The 19,965-nt window shown below is 46.0% G+C and overlaps 1 long non-coding RNA gene across 1 annotated transcript in view; it reads right to left on the bottom strand.

The window, feature by feature from the left end:
• LOC127000462 (uncharacterized) overlaps positions 1-10,169 on the bottom strand; it is a 155,092-nt gene extending 144,923 nt beyond the window's left edge. Inside the window, exon 1 of the long non-coding RNA XR_007754056.1 lies at positions 9,182-10,169. This is a non-coding gene — a long non-coding RNA (uncharacterized LOC127000462). The remainder of the gene's footprint in view (positions 1-9,181) is intronic.
• Positions 10,170-19,965: the final 9,796 nt, after the last annotated feature.

Genomic DNA, 19,965 nt, shown 5'->3' with positions numbered 1-19,965 from the left:
TAGGTATGTATATGTATGTGTGTGTGTGCGTATAGCTATGTGCGTCCTTATATTCGTCCTTGAGTGAGCGTACTTACACATCCGCAAGCCTACCTACCCGTGTGTACGTGAGATCCATGTGAGTGATGTGTGTGTGTGTGTGTGTGTGTGTGTGTGTGTGTGTGTGTGTGTGTGTGTATACAGGTGTGCCATTCTGCGGGGTAATACGAGGTTTCATTTTGTGTGTTTGTGTGTTTGCGGAGCGCCTGGAGTGGAAGGGCGCGTCATTAGCACAGAGGCATACGCTATTAGAATATTCACATAGGGCTAAATGGTTTAATTAAGGCTGCATCTTGCCTAATTGGGTCCATAAGTCTGAAAGATGTCATGGCGTGCCGAGGTGAGGTTATGCATGTGTGTGTGTGTGTGTGTGTGTGTGTGTGTGTGTGTGTGTGTGTGTGTGTGTGTGTGTGTGTGTGTGTGTGTGTTGGTAATGATAGGTTTCCGTGGTTTGCGTAGTGGTGGAGAAAGTATAGTTAAGGAGGGAGAAGAAGAGGAGAAGGTGGTGGTGGTAGAGGAGGAGGAGGAGGAGGAGGAGGAGGAGGAGGAGGTGGAGGAGGAGGATGGACGATTCTAACATTATCAACATCACCATCAGCCACCCCTCCCCCCTACCACCACTACCACCACCACCACGACCACCACCACCACCACCATCGTCACCACCACCACCACCACCAGCATAATGATCAACTTTTTATATCCCTAACGAACAATAAAATGAAGTCACCATCTAATATAAGTCTCCATAAACAGATTTAACCTTAGAAGTCAATTAGACGAAGAAGAAAATATAAACGAGTGAAGAAACAGATCAAGAATAGAGGAGATAAAATTATGATTAAGAAGAAGAAGAGAAGTGAAGGGAAAACATGTATAGAAGAGCAGGAAACAGAAGAGAAACAAAAAGCAAAATAGAAAGGAGTGAAAAGGGAAAAATAAAAGATACTGGAAGAAAAACATAGAAGAGAATAGAGGAGGATGAAGAGTAGAACGATCAAAGAATAAAAGAGAAACCAAGGGAAAAAAAGAAGAAAAGTTTGACAGTAATGAGGGAAGAGAAAATATTTGGGAGGTAAGAAGAAAAGATTAAAAAGAAGAGAGTAGCCAAGAAGCTGCCGTGCCCCCCTCCCCCCCCCCCTCTTTTGGCAGGGTGTCGTGTTAGCCTCATTAAGATGGTGTATAAAGCAATTAAGGTTTTTCCCTCCCCCGAAGCACAGGTACGCAAACAGCTCACCTGCAACGTAATCCCCGCGCCCCACTGTTGCCAGGCCCTGAGAGAGCGTTAACAGAGGCGCCGTTATAATGAGGGTGTGGTAAACAGTTGCTCTCTCTCTCTCTCTCTCTCTCTCTCTCTCTGACCACTTAGTCAACATAATTATCACTCACAGACCTCACCTGTCACTAAGTAATTAATTAACACTGATTACTATTATGCCACTACGATGATAATCATCATACGCGATTATAAGCATAATAATAATAATAATAATAATAATAATAATAATAATAATAATAATAATAATAATAATAATAATAATAATAATAATAATAATAATAATAATAATAATAATAATAATAATGATAAGAGTAATAATATTAATATTAATAATAATTAAGAACATTATTATTAATAGTAATAAAACATCAATAATGAGAAACAGCTTAATCACGCTGGTATTTTCAACCTCACTTCATTTCCTCGCCTCGCGGTATATTAATATAATTACCTGGCCTACGGAGACCGAGGGGAATTTTTATAGTGATTTATGTTGTGTGTGTGGCGGTGTGTGTTGTGTCCTCCAGGGCTGCTCGACAGGCTCGCGTGCCCAGTATATAAACACCTCGAGTTTTCACCCCCAGGTTATTAGCCTCGGTGTTGGACCCCGTGGGAGGGGGTCCAGCACCGAGGCTGTAAGGAGACTGCCCATTCGTCTCCGCCTGGTAATCGAACCCGGGATCTCTCGGTTGTGAGTCGAAGGTTGAAACCACGGCGCACCGTATCACACACGAGGGCAAACACACGGCCAATCTACCACCGTGTGTGTGTGTGTGTGTGTGTGTGTGTGTGTTGCCCCTGGCCCAGGACAAACACACACCGCCAATCCTTATCAACACACACGCCGCCACAGTCAATAGACACAAAATTTTCCCCTTTACGCTGTCTAAACACCCATTATTATTATTATTATTATTGTGTGTGTGTGTGTGTGTGTGTGTGTGTGTGTATTATTATTATCATTATTATTATTGTTGTTGTTGTCATCATCATCATCATCATCATCATCATCATCATCATTATTATTATTATTATTATTATTATTATCATCATCATTATTATCATTGTTATTTTTGTCATTACTATTATCATTTTAATTTCTCTTAGACAAAAGTAACAACAGCAACTGCTATTACTTCTACTATTATCAATACTATTAATACTAATACTCATACCATTACTGGTCATACAGATCGATTAGTTCATGAATCATAAATTAGAGAAAAAAAGATCGTCCACAAACTCGGCTCCCCACATCGTTCAATAGCGGCACAACACGAAGGAAAAAAGAACGAAAAAACGAATTCCCCAAAACCTGCGATATACGAGTCCAAGCAAAACAGTCTTGTACGCCGAATTATTGTCTGTGCAAACAAACGAGGGACTACGAGCCTAATATATTCGTACACAACCTTGTTTACCTTCGGCCGGGCCTTTCCTCATCACCCTCCTTCGCCGTCATAAAAAAAAGAGAGGGAGACGAAGGAGAAGGAGGAGAAAAAAGGGAGGCAGCAACCCACTCACACCCACCCACACGCCACCATCAAGTCACCCGCCAGAATCTACTCTTTAGGTCGTGAATTAAGAATCGTCTCTTGCAGAATGAACCTTGTCTTAGTGCGTCTCGTCTGCCCCTCGAAAGTGAAACAGAAAACAATGGACTCAGATATCCACTGACACTAACTTACATACCTACCCATATCAATTCATCCTCTAGATTCTTTGCTTTCTGAGCATTAAAAGTTATTCCTGCCTCTATGGGTCGAATCTTCCAACACTGCCTCTGCCATTAATTTTACCCCTTGAGAAAGAAAGAGACAACCAGCTCCCTACACATACCTACATATACACCATCAATTCATTCTCTAGATTCATCACTTTCTGCTCATTATAAGTTTTCTCAGCCTCTGTGGGACGAATCTCGCGTTACAATGTTGCCGCCTGTACCGCTTGAGAGAGGAAGAGAGAGAGAAAAGAACCCTCCTATACGCCTCCAATCTACACACCATTAAATCATTTGCAAGAATCTTCACCTCAGAGCGTGAATTACAAGCTTTCTTTGCCTTTGTGGGACGAGACCTGCCTCACTACTTCTACCCCTTGAGAGAAAGAGAGAGAAAAAGAGAGAGACAACCTTCCTCCTACACTCACCTTCACACCATTCATCCGTAAAAATCTTCACCTCAGAGCGTGAATTACAAGCTTTCTTTGCCTTTGTGGGACGATCTTGCCTCCCCACCTCTACCGCCGCCCCTTCCCCCTTCCCCGGCCCGCCTTTTAGCACCTCCATACCAATTTTCTTCCACCTGCCCTCACACCGTGGCTCTGACAGGTGCAAATGTATAAATAAACTATGCTCGACACGGCTAGGAGCTGATATGAGGCGGGAGGGTGCGGGGGGAGGGAGGAGGAAGGAAGGGCTAAAGAGATGGCTGTTTGGGGGGATAAATGGAAGGGAAGGAGAGGGAGAGGGAGGTGATGGGGGCTAAGAGGAAGGAAGGGAAGCGAAGATGGGAGTTAAAAGGATGGGGGGATAATAGAGGAACCACCAAAGGAAGATGAAGGTGGAGATGGTGGAGGGATTGAAGAGATGAGGAACTGAGAGAGATAAAAAAGTGTTTGTTATGATGGATGAATGAGGAGTGAAAGGGAGAGAGCGAGAGGGAGAGTGAGGGTGAGAGCAACAGTTTACACGCACGCTGAAGCCGAAAACCCCGATAATGGATAACTCTTACCCTTGAAAACCCCGATAATGGATAACTCTTACCCTTGAAAACCCCGATAATGGATAACTCTTAACCTTGAAAACCCCGATAATGGATAACTCTTACCCTTGAAAACCCCGATAATGGATAACTCTTACCCTTGAAAACCCCGATAATGGATAACTCTTTACCCTTGAAAACCCCGATAATGGATAACTCTTACCCTTGAAATTGGCGCTGCAAATCGAGGCACAAACAAACAAACTAAAAAAAAGAAAATACTTGGGCCTATCGTGTAGCTTTCATGTCCATCCATACTGCTAAGACGAGATGTGGACGTGAACTGTGTATGAGTGTGTGTGTGTGTGTGTGTGTGTGTGTGTGTGTGTGTGTAGGTGGATAGGTAGGTAGGTACGTGACTGGGAAGAAGAGGAGGAGGAGCAGCAGCAAGAGGAGGAGGAGGAGGAGGAGGACGTCTAATGCGTGTTTACTCCTCGTCGTGTTTACCGTCGGCTTGCGTGGCAAATGGCGGAGACTAGTTTTAACCCCCGCCCATCCCCGCCCCGCCTCCTTGCGAGCTGTTATCTGTTTGTGTTCTCTGATAACATGCTTATTAAACCGCCCCTCTGTGCCCCATACCCTCCCAGCGCCTCCTTTGTGTGCCCTCTCCATATACCCGTCTCTATGGGCCTCTGTGATCTGATTATCTTTTTTTTTTATCCTGTTCTCTATCGCCACTCCATTTCTTCCCTCTCAACAGATCCTTCTCTATTTCGTTAAGTTGCAGCATAGGAAAAATAATTTGGTTTTAGTTCCACGGAAAATAAGGAATCTAATTATATCTAGGTACTAAGTAAAGCCAATTATACTTAGACACGTTCCACTTTCAACCACTTGTAAGTAAAACCAATATTTAGATTAAGTTTCAAGCGAAGAACAACAACCATGGTTTTCAACACAGGATATTCTGAGGAGATGTAGAAGAAAACCACTGAAGAAACTCCCTGTAACTTTTTAACGGTTTTGTTAGGTTCCCGGCGACACCCAGCACTCAAGAGTTCACTAAACCCACCCTCAACCCAGCCCTCTGATCCCACCCTAGTCGCCCATGGCTCAAACTTGCCCCCATTAACCTTCGCTGATAGACTAAACCTATTGCAACACTTCTAAAAAGACACACACACAATAAAAACACTACTATCAGCACAATCATTGACAGATCCACTCACTTCACACCCAAAACAATTATCCTTCCTCCTCTACACATCTGCACACCCAACCCTCTTCTCCTAACACCCATTATGGTAGCTTAACTTAACTTACCCCAGCACTCAACACGCTACACGGGTAATATTCCCAGACACTGCAAGCGGTGATTTTCGCACCCGCCGTTCGTTGTGACCAAGTCTAAAAGCTGACAAAATTGGCCTTGATTATGCCTTAATAGCTCGCCTGCATTAGACGGCCGATAAGCGCCGGCAAAGGCATGAAAAAACAAAATTTATCACAGAGAACCGACTACCGCGCATGGAGGGGTAGAAGGATGTGGAGAAGGAGGAGGAGAAGGAGCAGGAGGAGGGGTCGAGGGGGAAGACGAGGGGGAGAAGGGGGAATGAGGGAGATTAGGTGAAGGAGGAGGTTGAAGAGAAAGAGAGCAGAAAGAGGAGGAAAAAGAGGAACAGGAGGAGGTACGATAGGAGAATCAGGAGAAGCAAGTATACACAAAAGGAGATGGAAAGATGAGAGATGGAGGAGGAGAAAAATGAGGCAAAGGAAGGCGTACGAAGAGGAGAAGGAAATGACTGAGGAGGTACGCGAAGAAATACAAAAGAAGGGGAGGCGGATCAGATGATGGGAGATTGAGGCAAACGTAGAAAAGGGAGATACAGGATAAGAGAAAGAGAGTCCATGGTACAAGACTAGATAGAGAAACAAAGGAGGAGGAACAAGAGAATAAGGAGATACAGGAGGAGAAGGAAGAAGAAGAGGAGAGAGGAGATTGAAGGGTAAGACTACATGAAAAAACGAGAAGAAAGAGAGAGCGGTATAAGATTTGGAGGAGACAGAGAAGCAAGGGAAGAGGAACAAGAGAATGAGGAGGTACAGGAGGAGAAGGAAGAAGAAGAGGAGAGAGGAGATTCAAGAGTAAGACTACATGAAAAACGAGAAGAAAGAGAGAGCGGTATAAGATTTGGAGGAGACAGAGAAGCAAGGAGAGGAGGAACAAAAGTATGAGGAGGTACAGGAGGAGGAGGAGGAAGAAGAAGAGGAGAGAAAAGTACATAAAATACGAGAAGAGAGAACAGTATAAGATTTGGAGGAGGTAGAGAAACAAGAAGAGGAACGAGAGGATGAGGAGGTACAGAAGGTGGAGGAGAAGGTACAGGAGGAGGAGGAGGAGGAGGAGGCCGGCTAATGCGTGTTTGTCCAGTCTTGAGCTGGGAGCGGCCATTGTTTAGAACGTTAATACCTACTATTAAGTTGGTTCACACTCTGGGAAGGGCGTCTGTTTGGGCAGGACAGTGAGTGTAAAAGGTCCTTTATCTTAGGTCAACACGGGACAACCCCACTGCAAACACTTACCAGGGAGCAGTGAAAGGTCTCTAATTGAGTGGGTGGGGCGGGCGGTGGGCGGGAAGGGGGCGGTGGGGGACGGTCTAGTCTGGCATGGACGGTATATGTGTGTGACGGATGGGTGGGTGGTGGTGGTGGTGGTGAGCGGTGTATTGTTGCTATTAGTGGTCGTGTTGATTGTGCAAGGGGGAGAGAGAGTGATAGAGCGAGAGAGAGAGAGAGAGAGAGAGAGAGAGAGAGAGAGAGAGAGAGAGAGAGAGAGAGAGAGATATAGAGAGAGAGAGATATAGAGAGAGAGAGAGAGAGAGAGAGAGAGAGAGAGAGAGAGAGAGAGAGAGAGAGAGAGAGAGAGAGAGAGAGAGAGAGAGAGAGAGAGAGAGAGAGAGAGAGAGAGAGAGAGAGAGAGAGATCCAACTTCCGTAATGATCATCAGAAATATTGAAACAGCCGCCCGTCTTTGGAGTCTTTTGAAAGATTACATCGATGAGAGAGCGAGAGAATGGATGACTGATGGATGAGGCAAAACAAATGACAGAGAGAGAGAGAGAGAGAGAGAGAGAGAGAGAGAGAGAGAGAGAGAGAGAGAGAGAGAGAGAGAGAGAGAGAGAGAGAGAGAGAGAGAGAGAGAGAGAGAGAGAGAGAGAGAGAGAGAGAGAGAGAGAGAGAGAGAGAGAGAGAGAGAGAGAGAGAGAGAGAGAGAGAGAGAGAGAGAGAGAGAGAGAGAGAGAGAGAGAGAGAACTAGAGAGCGAACGAGAACAAAACAAATAAAAAAACACAGACAACAAGATAAAAGAAAACTTGAAAACAGAGAACAAAAAAAATAACTACTGGAAAGAAAAGAAAACAATAAAAGAAAAAAAAAAGAAGGGAATAATGAGAAAACAAGAAATACAAGGAGGTAAAAGTGGAGGCAAATAAAGAATGATGAATTAACAGCAAATATAAACAGAAAACACCCATTAGTAAACAAAGATGATTTAGACATACGTGCAACACCTACACAAACACGGCCATTTCCCTTCTCTTCCCTCTCACTCTCTCTCACTCACTCCTTCTTCAGTTCTCTATCAATCCTATATTTCCCTTCTCTTCCTTCTCTCTCCCTCTCAATCACTCCTCCCCTTCTCTAGCAATCCTATATTTCCCTTCTCTTCCTTCTCTCTCCATCTCAATCACTCCTTCTTCCCTTCTCTAGCAATCCTATATTTCCCTTCTCTCCTTTCTCTCTCCCTCTCAATCACTCCTTCTTCCCTTCTTTAGCAATCCTATATTTCCCTTCTCTCCCTTCTCTCTCCCTCTCAATAACTCCATCTTCCCTTCTCTAGCAATCCTATATTTCCCTTCTCTCCTTTCTCTCTCCCTCTCAATCACTCCTTCTCCCCTTCTCTAGCAATCCTATATCTCCCTTCTCTCCCTTCTCTCCCTTCTCTCTCCCTCTCAATCACTCTTCCTTCCCTTCTTTTGCAAGCCTTTAACCAACAGAAGGTTCCAATTCCCTCTATCATCGGGTGGAGAACGAAACCACACTCCATTTTTTTCCTCGTAATAATGACTTTTATGTATATTTTCTTTTTCATCGGAAGCTTGAATCCCCCTAAGGGCATCAAATCCTACAAGCTGCAAGTCAGCATCACTATTAGAATCCTTTTTGACCTCTGCCGATCTTTTATTGTTAACCTGAACGATTTTTGCCTAACTAAGACGATTACAAATGTGTCAGTGTTGTTATAGTGAGGTGTTGCAGGGTAGGGAGGAGGAGGTGGCAGGGTGGATGACAGGGTAGTAGTAGTGGAGGAAACGGGTGGGAGTGGGTAGGGGAGAAGGGGTGTAGGAAACTAGGGAGGAAATTGGGTGTATGGAAAACGTGGAAATGGGTGATGGGGTACTAAGGGAAAGAAGTGGAGAATGAGGGGGAAGGGTGGGAGATATGGGGGGGGGGGGTTGAGAGTAGATAGGAGACTAGGTGAAGGGAGGGAAGAGGGAGATATTGTTATTAGGGTGAAGATACTGAGGAAAAGGGGTGCTAAGATAAGGAAATGATGGGAAACAGGGTGTGAGGGAAAGGTGAAGGGTGTGTATGCATGTATGAGGGGAGGGTGAGTGTGGCAGAGCTGAGAGTCATACGAACAACACAAAAACATGTTGCTTTAACGGAATAGCAAATTGAGGCATGGCAGTAAATCTTGCAGCTGACAATGTCTTGCAAATCACATTTTCTTTTCATTGGTGCTGAGTCGGGGAACGGAGGAGGAGGAGGAGGAGGAGGAGGAGGAGGAGGAGGAGGAGGAGAAGGAGGAGGAGGAGGAGGAGGAGGAGGAGACGGGGCAAGAGGAAAGGGGAGACGGATGGGAGTGGAAGGGAGGGGGCACGAAGAGGAGGAGGAGGAGGAGGAGGAAGAGGAGGAGGAGGCCCGTAGCCCGCGATCCCCATCACCAGGCAGACGGAAATGGCCGTGTCACCAGCCAGACTCGCCTTCCGCGGCCTGGAAAACAGTCATTTCCTCCGGCGGGGAGATGAGTCGCGGGTCAGCCTCTTCAGCCGCCCCTCGCCGCCTCCCTCACGCCTCGCCGCCTGTTTACTTACCATCGCCCAGGTTCCTGCCACTGACGGAGGCCACGCTGGCGCCGCAGGATCCCTCCAGCCTGGAAAGAAGGGAAAAGATCTTTGCTTATTGGTTCTGGAGGCTCAAGGGTTGCTGGTTTGTCACTCGGGATGAACGTGTAAACTGCAATATTTCATCAACTTACACTCAAGGAAATGGAGCACAGTTTTCTTTACCCGGCGTCGAGGCTCAAAGCTGCCGCGTCTTCCACACAAGGAGACATACTTAAATGGATCTGTACAAGGGCCGTTTCGATACTCACCTTTTAAAGCAGTTGAAGTCGTATCTATCCATATCTATAATGGGGACGTACGATATAACTGCGCGTGGCCTCGTCAAAGGAAAAAGGAAATTATGTGGAGGGAAAGTAGCGTTTCATCAACTCGCCGCTCCTGGACTTGATTCCGTTTCGTTTGGGAATATTACGGGTGAAAAATGTATGTGTCGCTGATGACTAAGAGCGTTCATCAAAATGTTTGCAGGTGCGGCTCTTCGATTCAGCGGCAGGTAAATAATGCAGGTGTGTATATACATAATTTGTCCGTCATTGGTAAACTGTTTGTCGTTTTAATAGCGGGGCATTAACTTGGCCGGGAAAGAAAACATAAAATTCCATGCATAAATAGAGATGCAAATTTATATAAGTACAACATGAAAGCCCTTTGCTACACACACACACACACACACACACACACACCCCCACACACACACACACACACACACACGCCTCCTGACAGCTTTTTCTGGGTATGAGAGAGATAAATGAAGGTAATAAGTGCATGGAAACTACATTTTTCGGAAAGGAAATTTGCGTTTCAGGTGTGTGTGAGACTGAGATGAAAGGCAGTGAAGCTTTTGTCTGGCAGCAACTCAAAGGCAGAGGAGGAGGCGGAGTGCGGCGGGAGAGGTGGTTATGCAAAATATGGCATAAAACTTTTGATGATGAATGCCGCGCTCGAAGCAGTGGCTGTATCCCGGGGCGTAATACTTCACTTGTTAGGAAGCAAATTTAAAATGGATAGGGTAGGAAATGAGATTACCTTTTTCACAAGCAGCGTAAAAAAGAAAGTGAGAGGTGAGTGGGGAAAGTGCATATTGAGTTGGCGAAAGTGTGGAGCGAAAGAGAGGGTATTCAGAGGCCAATATTTCCCTTCTCTTCCCTCTCAGTCATTCCTTCCCTTCTTTTGCAAGCTTATATATCCCATCTCTCCCTTCTCTCTCACTCACTGTCTTCTCTCTTCCCTTCTTTTACAATCTTACATATCCCATCTCTTCCCTCTCAGTCATTCCTTCCCTTCTTTTGCAAGCCTATATATCCCATCTCTCCCTTCTCTCTCACTCACTCTCTTCTCTCTTCCCTTCTTTTACAATCTTACATATCCCATCTCTTCCCTCTCAGTCATTCCTTCCCTTCTTTTGCAAGCTTATATATCCCATCTCTCCCTTCTCTCTCACTCACTCTCTTCTCTCTTCACTTCTTTTGCAAGCCTATATTTCCCATCTCTCCCTTCTCTCCCACTCTCTCAATTCTCTCTTCTTTTACAAGCCTATATTTCCCTCCTCCTCCCTTTCACTCACTCACTCCTCTACCTTCTTTCGCAAGCCTACGAGTATATTTCCCTTCTCTTCCTACTCACTCTTTCACTCTCATTCATACCTCCTTACCTTCCTTTTCAAGCCTACATTTTCCTTCTCTTCCCTCTAACTTTCACTTTCACTACTTCTTCCCTTCTCTAGCAATCCTATATTTCCCTTCACTCCCTTCTCTCTCCCTCTCAATCACAGCTCCTTCCCTTCTTTTGCGAGCCTGAATTTCCCTTCTCTCTTCCCTCTTTCTCCCTCTTTCTCTTCCTTCCCTTCCCTTTTACAGTTCCTATGAGTAAAGACAAACATTCACGCGATCATGAGTAACAAGGTTTAAGAAGTGAGTTATGTTTCACTTCTCAACGAAAATCGAACCCCTTATGATTTACCTCCCTGATACCACTAACTTCTCGATCTCTCTCGCTTTCCCACGTAAAACAAACAAACAAACAAACGTATGCTAGACTTACACTGCTTGAACACTATTTCTTGGCGTCAGAGAAAGTGAAATGACATGCATGGCTACTCTGCCCTCCACTTCCTGTTTAGGTGTGCGTGAGGAGGGAAGGGGAGTGTGTGTGTGTTGGGGGATGGAGGGGTGCGTGTCAGGGGAAGGAGGGGGTGGGTTAGTGTGTAGTGGGGGGGAAGGTAGTGTGTGTGTGTGTGTGTGTGTGTGTGTGTGTGTGTGTGTGTGTGAGAGAGAGAGGGGGGATAAGTGAGTGAGCGGTGGGGGGTGGATGGGTGCGAGTGTGGGGATAAGGGTGGGGGTGGGGGGGCGTGTGCGTGTGTGTGTGTGTGTGTGTGTGTGTGCGTGGACAAAAACCAAGCACACACACACCTGCCAAGGCGGTCATTAACAGCGGCGTTTCTTCCCGTCCCGGCGCACCTTTGAGCGGCCGAGGAGCAGCGGGAGGGAGGGGAACTAACTGCCATTTTTGTCCTACTGAAGGAGTGTTAGTGTTGAGCTAAAAGCACCTGGAGGGAGGAGGAAGGAGGAGGGGGAGGAAGAAGAGGAGGAGACACAGAGGGGAGAGAAAGAAGGAAGAGAAGAGGGAGGAGGAGGAGGAAGAGGAGGAGACACAGAGGGGAGAGAAAGAAGGAAGAGAGGAGAAGGGAGGAGAAGAGGGGAGAAGGATGAGGTAGAGAGGAGGAGGATGAAGGGAGAAGGAAAAAGAGAGGGAAGAAGAGATATCGTAAGGGAAGAGATGGAAATAATGAGAGGAAAAAAGAGAAAAAAAACGAGACGAAGGGAGAAAGAATAGGTGAGGGAGGCGGAAAGAGAAAGAGATAAAGAAAGACAAGAAAAGGAGGGAGGAGAAAAAATGGGAGAGGAAGACAAGAGAAGGCCTGGTGAAAGAATGGGAAAAGGAGGAGTGAGATAAAGACAAGAAGAGAGAGAAGAGGAAGAAAACACGGAAGGAGAAAAGAGAGAAAGAGAGACAGATAAGGAGAAAGAGAGGAGCGAGAGAGAACGAGAAGGGCTGATGCAGGAGAGCGGACAGGAGGAGCGAGAAAGATTGAGAAGAAGAGGGAGAGAGGAGGGATAGAGAGAGTGATAGAGGAGAGGGAAGGGGGGTTTGGAGTGGAGGGGAGAGGAGTAAGGAGGGAGCGAGAGGAACAAGGGAGGTCTTAGCATAGGTATTCATTAGCTATACAGAAACATCAAAGGGTAACGCTGTTTGACTTCTCGATTCAGAAAGGTTTTATCAGCGCGGGCTATGGACCCTTATCGCCGCGGCCAATATTAATCAACACCTGTTATCGCCAGCGCCTAAATATACCTGAGCGATGGCGGCGAGGTGACGGGATGCTGAAAGGACAGGTAACCGCAGTGATCCATTAATTAAGGTGAGGTGAGGGGTGTTTCTGGCCCCCCGTTTTCTCCCCCGTGCAAATACAGTTATCACCCCCTTACCTTATCTCCCCACCCTCCTGCTTACTCTCATATCCTACCACGTAAATACACACACACACATACACACCTCCCACCTCTCCTCTCCTCTCACTTATACCTCACACATCCCACCTATAGTCCCATACCTCCTAGCCATTTCTTCTTCCCAATGTACCCTCCTACACATTCTCACATTCCTCACACTCTCTACACCCTAAAAGACGTTCCCATAGCAATATATCTCCTACACATCCCCCCCACCCACCCCAATTCTCTTATACTCTTAAACTCCATCACATCTCAATATCCTTATCCTAACACATCCCAGCGCCACAGACACTCTTCAACACCCCTTCCAAGCATATCCACGTCACTCAGATCCCCTTTCCACATACCCATACGTCTTCTCAACTCCTACATGCCCCCCCCCCCCTGAAAGCACCCCCCCCGCTGCCCCCCACCAATATGCAGAATTCCTCCTCTCTTCCTCCCTTCTCTCCCTGCCAGCCTGTTTCATACCCCCCTCTCCCCTCCTGCCCCCCTGCACCACCCGCCCCCTTCTCCTCCTGCCGCGCCCCTCCTTGAAGTATTCATTGAGGCAGCCAATTAGAGGCGGAGAGTCTCGCGGCCCAACAGACATGGCCGCCACCTCGTAATGCGACTCTCTCTCTCTCTCTCTCTCTCTCTCTCTCTCTCTCTCTCTCTCTCTCTCTCTCTCTCTCTCTCTCTCTCTCTCTCTCTCATGGTGTCCCTTCTACGGCCCCTTTCCCTTCCTATGCCCTTTTTCTCTCCCTCATATTCGTTTTTTTTTTTTTTTTTAATGTTTGTCTGTTTGTGTGTCTGTCTACTTTTCTGTTTCTCTCTTCCTGACCCTCACCCTCACTCTCTCACACACACACACACACACACACACACACACACACACACACACACACACACACACACACAACCCTTCAACCCCCCTCACCCCCACACACACGTACACATATATCCACACATTAGGGACAGCGCTGCATTGTGTTATGTTTATTTCCTCCATTATGAGCCCGTATTTTTCAGGACAGCGCACGAAAAACCCTCACAGACCTAACCTCACCCTCGCTTAATTAAATTTGTTCCAACACATATACTTACGCCGTCCTCTATAAAGCAAGCAAAAACGGCAGCCCAGAACTACAGCAAATTCACCGCCATAAGATATTACTAACGCGAGAGAGAGAGAGAGAGAGAGAGAGAGAGAGAGAGAGAGAGAGAGAGAGAGAGAGAGAGAGAGAGAGAGAGAGAGAGAGAGAGAGAGAGAGAGAGAGAGAGAGAGAGAGAGAGAGAGATGTACATAGATGTACATAGAAAATCAGACCACACAGACCCCATGGTCCAGACTTGGTGGTCTGTCCTTAAACCTAAGTGATTTTACATTAATCAGAAGACTCCAAAACGTTGCATTTCTACTCTAGTTGATATTAAGTTGAAGGAAGTGACGGTCGAGCTTATTTTTGAAGGAGTCAATCGTGTTACACTGGACCACTGACGGTGGAAGCTTATTCCATTCTCGCACTACAACGTTGGTGAAGAAAAATTTGGTGCAGTCTGAATTTACTTGTCTACATCTGAGTTTTACGCCATTGTTCCTCGTGCGCAAAGTGTCATCGATCATAAACAATGTTGATCTGTCTACATTCGTGAAACCATTAAGTATTTTAAAACATTCGATCAGTTTTCCTCGGAGGCGACGTTTCTCAAGAGAGAACATGTTAAGGGTAGAAAGCCTTTCTTCGTAGGATTTGTTGCGCAAGGAAGGGATAATTTTCGTTGCCCGACGCTGAACACCTTCTAATTTAGCAATATCCTTTGCATGGTGGGGAGACCAAAACTGTACCGCATATTCCAAGTGGGGTCTGACTAAACTGTTGTAGAGCGGGAGTATTACATCTTTATTCTTGAATACAAAGTTTCTTTTAATGAAGCCCAACATTCTGTTCGCTTTATTTGCTGCATCGATGCATTGCTGTGAGAATTTGAGGTTTGACGCGATTTTGACCCCAAGTCCTTGACGCATTGAACGCTTGTGAGTTTAACGCAGCGCATTTCGTAATCAAACTTTTTATTCCTCGTTCCAACTTGAAGGACCTGGCACTTGTCTACGTTAAAGGGCATCTCACATCTATCCGACCAAGCTGAAATTTTGTGCAAATCCTCTTGGAGGCTTTGCCTGTCTTCGTCAGTGAGAACCGAGTTACCAATCTTTGTGTCGTCTGCAAATTTACTAATGCGGTTATTGAGTCCAACATCCACGTCGTTGATGTAAATAATGAAGAGCACTGGGCCAAGGACCGAGCCCTGAGGGACGCCACTAGTGACAGGCGCCCACTCTGAGTTAAATCCGTCAATCACTACTCTTTGTTGTCTGTTGCTCAACCAATTCGCGATCCATTGGTTTACCTGACCGTCAATACCTATTTGTTTTAATTTGTAAAGTAATTTATGATGCGGGACTTTATCAAACGCGTTCTGGAAATCAAGATAGACTACGTCCAGTGATTTGGTTACGTCATAAACAGTGAAGAGGTCGTTATAAAAGGTTAATAGATTTGATAGGCAGGATCTTTTGTTTCGGAAGCCATGTTGTGAGTCCCCAATTAATGAGTGGCTTTCAAGGTAACTCACAATTTTGTCTCTAATTATGCCCTCAAGTAGCTTACCTACAACCGAAGTTAGACTAATGGGCCTGTAATTACCTGGTACTTTTTGTCTCCTTTCTTAAAAATCGGTGTCACGTTAGCCTTTTTCCAATCTGAAGGGACAATGCCTTGTCGCAAGGACATATTGAATACGGTTGTGAGGGAGGAGAGTATTTCGCTCTTTGTTTCTTTCAGCAGAGTTGGATATACTTTATCAGGTCCAGGACTTTTATTTGTTTTAAGTGATTTGAGGGCTTTAAGGACTTCATCGGGTTTTATTTCAAAGTTAGACAATGCATGCTCGGGATTTACATTAGTACTGGTGTTGGTGGTGGTGGTGGGAGGACTGTTATTATTAAACACCGAGGAAAAGTAATTATTTAATAGGTTTGCAACGTGTTGGCTGTCAGTCACTAGTGCACCGTCGCTGTTTATTAAAGGTCCAATTCCACTTCTGATCGCCTTTCTGTTGTTTATGTAACTGAAGAAGGATTTCGGATTATTTTACAGTTGGCTGCAATATTTTCTTCATATCTACGCTTTGCCTGATGCACTAATCTTTTACTCGTCGCCTTGCATCATTGTAAAGTCTAATGTTTTCGGGCGTGCTTTGGTCTTTCTTTAACCTGTAAGACAATTTTCTCTCCTTGACTGAGTGTTTAATTTCGCTATTAAACCAAGGTGGACTTTTATTAGTGTTAATTCGCGACAAATGTTTCCTGCTGAGTGAGTAATTTATTTTTATAGTTTAGCCAGGAGTCCTATTCATTGCAGTCATCTGATAGTTGAATATCTATTAGTTTTATTAGGATTTATTCGAAGTTGGCTCTTTGAAATTGGGCACCTTAACTTTATTTTCAGTCACCGATGTTTGAGCTCTAATGTCAACGCGCACTAGTTTATGATCGCAGGAACCGAGGTGTTCTCCTACCGTGACATTACTGACTAGGTTATCTTGGGTCGCTATAACAAGGTCAAGTATGTTATTTTGTCGAGTTGGTTCAGAAACCATTTGGCTTAGATAATTTTCCTCTAGAAATTCGATCATTCTATGGGACTCACCTTCTGTACCCGACAGTGTCGCCCAGTCGATATGGGGAGGTTAAAGTCTCCTAGTATCAGTGAGTCGCTGTTATTAAGTGACTGCCTTAAGACGCTGTACATTTCAAGATCGCCATCAAGTGATTGCCCCGGAGGCCTGTAAGTGACAGATATATTTAAATTGACTTTTGCAATGTTTACTCGCACGCACAAATGTTCAACGTTACTGTTTCTTGGTGTTTTGTCAGTAGGTTGCAAGTAGCTTTTGACAAAAGGGCGACACCACCCCCTCTACGGTTTACACGATCATTGTTGAAGAATCTGTAGCCATCTATGTTGTATTCGGAACTTAAATCAATATTAGTGGTGTCGATAAATGTTTCGGTTATAGCAATTACGTCAAAGTTTTCTGTCAGAGCAAGACATCGCAGTTCATCAAATTTGTTTCTTAGGCTACGCGCATTGAAACTAAGGACTCTTAGGTTATCTTGAAGCTTGGTAATAGAGTTACTGGAGGGTTCAATGTTACGAGTCTGTTGCGGTGTGAGGTGTCTATTTACACGGGCGGGATGGAAGGACGTGGCTGAGAGTCGTGTTTTTTTGTTCGGGCGTTAATTACGGCGTTGTTGTGGAGCCTACCAAATCTGGCTGCCCTGATGGGGGACAGGTGTATGCCGTCCCTTTGAAAAGTCTACTCTGGCCGTAGAAATCGTTCCAGGCGTTAAAGAATTTGACGTCAAGCTCTCCGCAGAGAGTCTGCAGGCGGTTGTTGAGGCTGAAGGCCTTACTGTAGAAGTCGCCCTCATCCCATGTCCGTGGTAGAATTCCTGAAATCAAAATATTAGGGATTTAGTCTTATACTGCTGGATGAGCCTACGGTACTTGTCCAGCAGTTCCTCAGACCGGGTCGTGGTGACGTCGTTTGTACCTGTGTGGAGAACAAAGAGTGAGTCATTAGAGGCCTCAGCGGAGACCTCGTCCAGGGCAGCTGTGATGTCGTCAACACCAGCTCCAGGATAACAGTAGTTACGCCTACGACGGGGACTCTGCCACAGAATTCAACCACCTGATGGCGAATCATAGAGTCACCGACCAAGAAGGTGCTCTGTTCCTCGTCCTCCTCCTCCAGTATGGCAAATCTGTTGTAGCAATGAGTAGGATAAATGGCTCTAGGGCGGGTCTGGCTCCTCTCACGGGGTGAAGCATTCAGCGTCAGCTCTACCGGTTCCTGTGACGTGCCTTCTTCGGAAGGTGGCTGGGCATCGAGTGCAGGTGAGGAGGGTGATGAGGCGTCAATTGCAGGAGGGGCGACGATGTTGGACTGGATAAACTCCTGCAAGGTATCAACAGTACTTGTTAGTTCGGTGATCTTCTTCTCGCCAGCCGTTAGCCTTTCGTCCTGTTGAAGGAGTCTCGTTTCCATCTGCTGAGTCAACAGGCAGATCTTGCAGACGGTCGATCGTCCTGAGAAGAAATGACCAGAGAAGTTTCCTGTGCAAGTCGAACATTTCTTTAGCGCCATCTTGGTAAGGAGGAGGTATCTATATATTTGCTTTGCTTTTTCTTTTTCGTAGGGCAGAGGGACGCGTGCGTGAATAAGCGAGAATAAGTGAGAGAGAGAGAGAGAGAGAGAGAGAGAGAGAGAGAGAGAGAGAGAGAGAGAGAGAGAGAGAGAGAGAGAGAGAGAGAGAGAGAGAGAGAGAGAGAGAGAGAGAGAGAGAGAGAGAGAGAGAGAGAGAGAGAGAGAGAGAGAGAGAGAGAGAGAGAGAGAGAGAGAGAGAGAGAGAGAGAGAGAGAGAGAGAGAGAGAGAGAGATGGGAAGGCGTAGGAGGGAGATAGGGATGGAGGAGGAAGAGGCGAAGGAAAGGGGAGAGAGAGGGTGGGAACGAGATCGGGAGTGAGGAAGGAGAGACAGAGAGGGGCAAGTGGGGGTAGTAATGAGAGAGAGAGCGGGGGAGGGGCAATGGAGAGGGGAGGCGAGAGAAGAGGAGGAGCGAAACGCGAGAGGGAGGGAGGGAGGATTACTGGTCTCTGGGGAATAATCTGGTCAAGTCAGGTCAGGTAGGTCTGAACACCTGCGTAGGAAGTGGCGTCGGAGTGGAATCTGGAAATATATAAAGAATGTGGCGGAAAGAGTGTAACACTGTGTTTTGTGTATAGGTGTATATATGTTTTACAGGGCGCTACTGCGAGAGGGTAGATACAGGCGGAGAGAGGTAGTAAAAATAAGGGCAATACTTAATCCTGTCCAATGAAGCACGTGGTCGCACAGCAAACAGCACACCTCTGCGGGCAGCTAACTCGGTTGACACTAAGCAGTCCGCAGCACGACGCGAAATAGCACCCGGCACACAGCACCGCAAGCTCGACAGTACACTTCAGTCCCGCACACGAGGGTGGCTTCGCACGCGCGAGGTCACGGAAGTGAGGAGAGAGAGAGAGAGAGAGAGAGAGAGAGAGAGAGAGAGAGAGAGAGAGGTTCTATTAATCAAAGAGAGCTTAGTTGGTTTACATAAATACATTTTCGTCTGTTTCTCGTGCTTATATGAAAGGGCAAAACCCAAAATATCCAGATAAATACAGATAATTGTTCACACCTCTACGTACCTAACCTTTTAAAACACACCTGCGTAATCACGGTCGCTTTAATCAATTACCTGGCCTCATCGACAACAGCCTCTTAAAAACGCGCTTTGACTACCTCCACCATAACTTAAACGTAAAAACTTGAGGGACTTGAAAATAGGGAGAGGATGGAGTTGAATTTGACTTCTTTAACTAACTAACTAAAATCTGATATCTAGAAGCGTGCGTGTGTGTGTGTGTGTGTGTGTGTGTGTGTGTGTGTGTGTGTGTGTGTGTGTGTGTGTGTGTGTGTGTGTGTGTGTGTGTGTGTGTGTGTGAGAGTGAGAGAGAGAGAGAGAGAGAGAGAGAGAGAGAGAGAGAGAGAGAGAGACAAGTGAGATAGTGAAGGACAAGGGTTTCTCAAAAGACCGAAGTGTCACAGGAAGGAAAGAAACGATCAGAATAAAAGACAAACACTCCATCTCTCTCTCTCTCTCTCTCTCTCTCTCTCTCTCTCTCTCTCTCTCTCTCTCTCTCTCTACCTGTCGTTTCTTTCACCTGATGATGCGCTTTGCTAATTTATCGTTTGAGGTTTAGTCGAGATCTGAAAAGCGAAAGCAAAAAGGAGAGATGAAGTGAAGCTGTATTTTCCCTGCTCTCATTTACAAAGCCCGCAAATCAATCAGTCAGTCCGTTATTTCTCCTCTTAATTCGCCCGGTCAGGTATTGATGGGCGTGGAAGAGAGAGAGAGGGAAGAAGAGCAAGTGATTGTGAATGGTGAATAGGAAACGAAAGGGGATGGGGAGAGAATGGGAGAGGAGGGGAGAGAGCGAGGATGAATTAGGATGGATGGGAGGGCATGGGAGTACAGACGAGGAACAAAGAGAGACTAGGAGTGAATGGGAGTAACTTGGAAGGGAAGGAGTGAGAGTGGATGTGGAGAGGATGGAAGGGCATGGGAGTACAGACGAGGAACAAAGAGAGACTAGGAGTGAATGGGAG

Source organism: Eriocheir sinensis, chromosome 18, assembly GCF_024679095.1.
Source record: "Eriocheir sinensis breed Jianghai 21 chromosome 18, ASM2467909v1, whole genome shotgun sequence".
Classification (NCBI taxonomy): Eukaryota; Metazoa; Arthropoda; class Malacostraca; order Decapoda; family Varunidae; genus Eriocheir; species Eriocheir sinensis.
The sequence above is the reverse complement of the archived record's forward strand: the minus strand, read 5'-3'. Positions and strand labels throughout refer to the sequence as shown.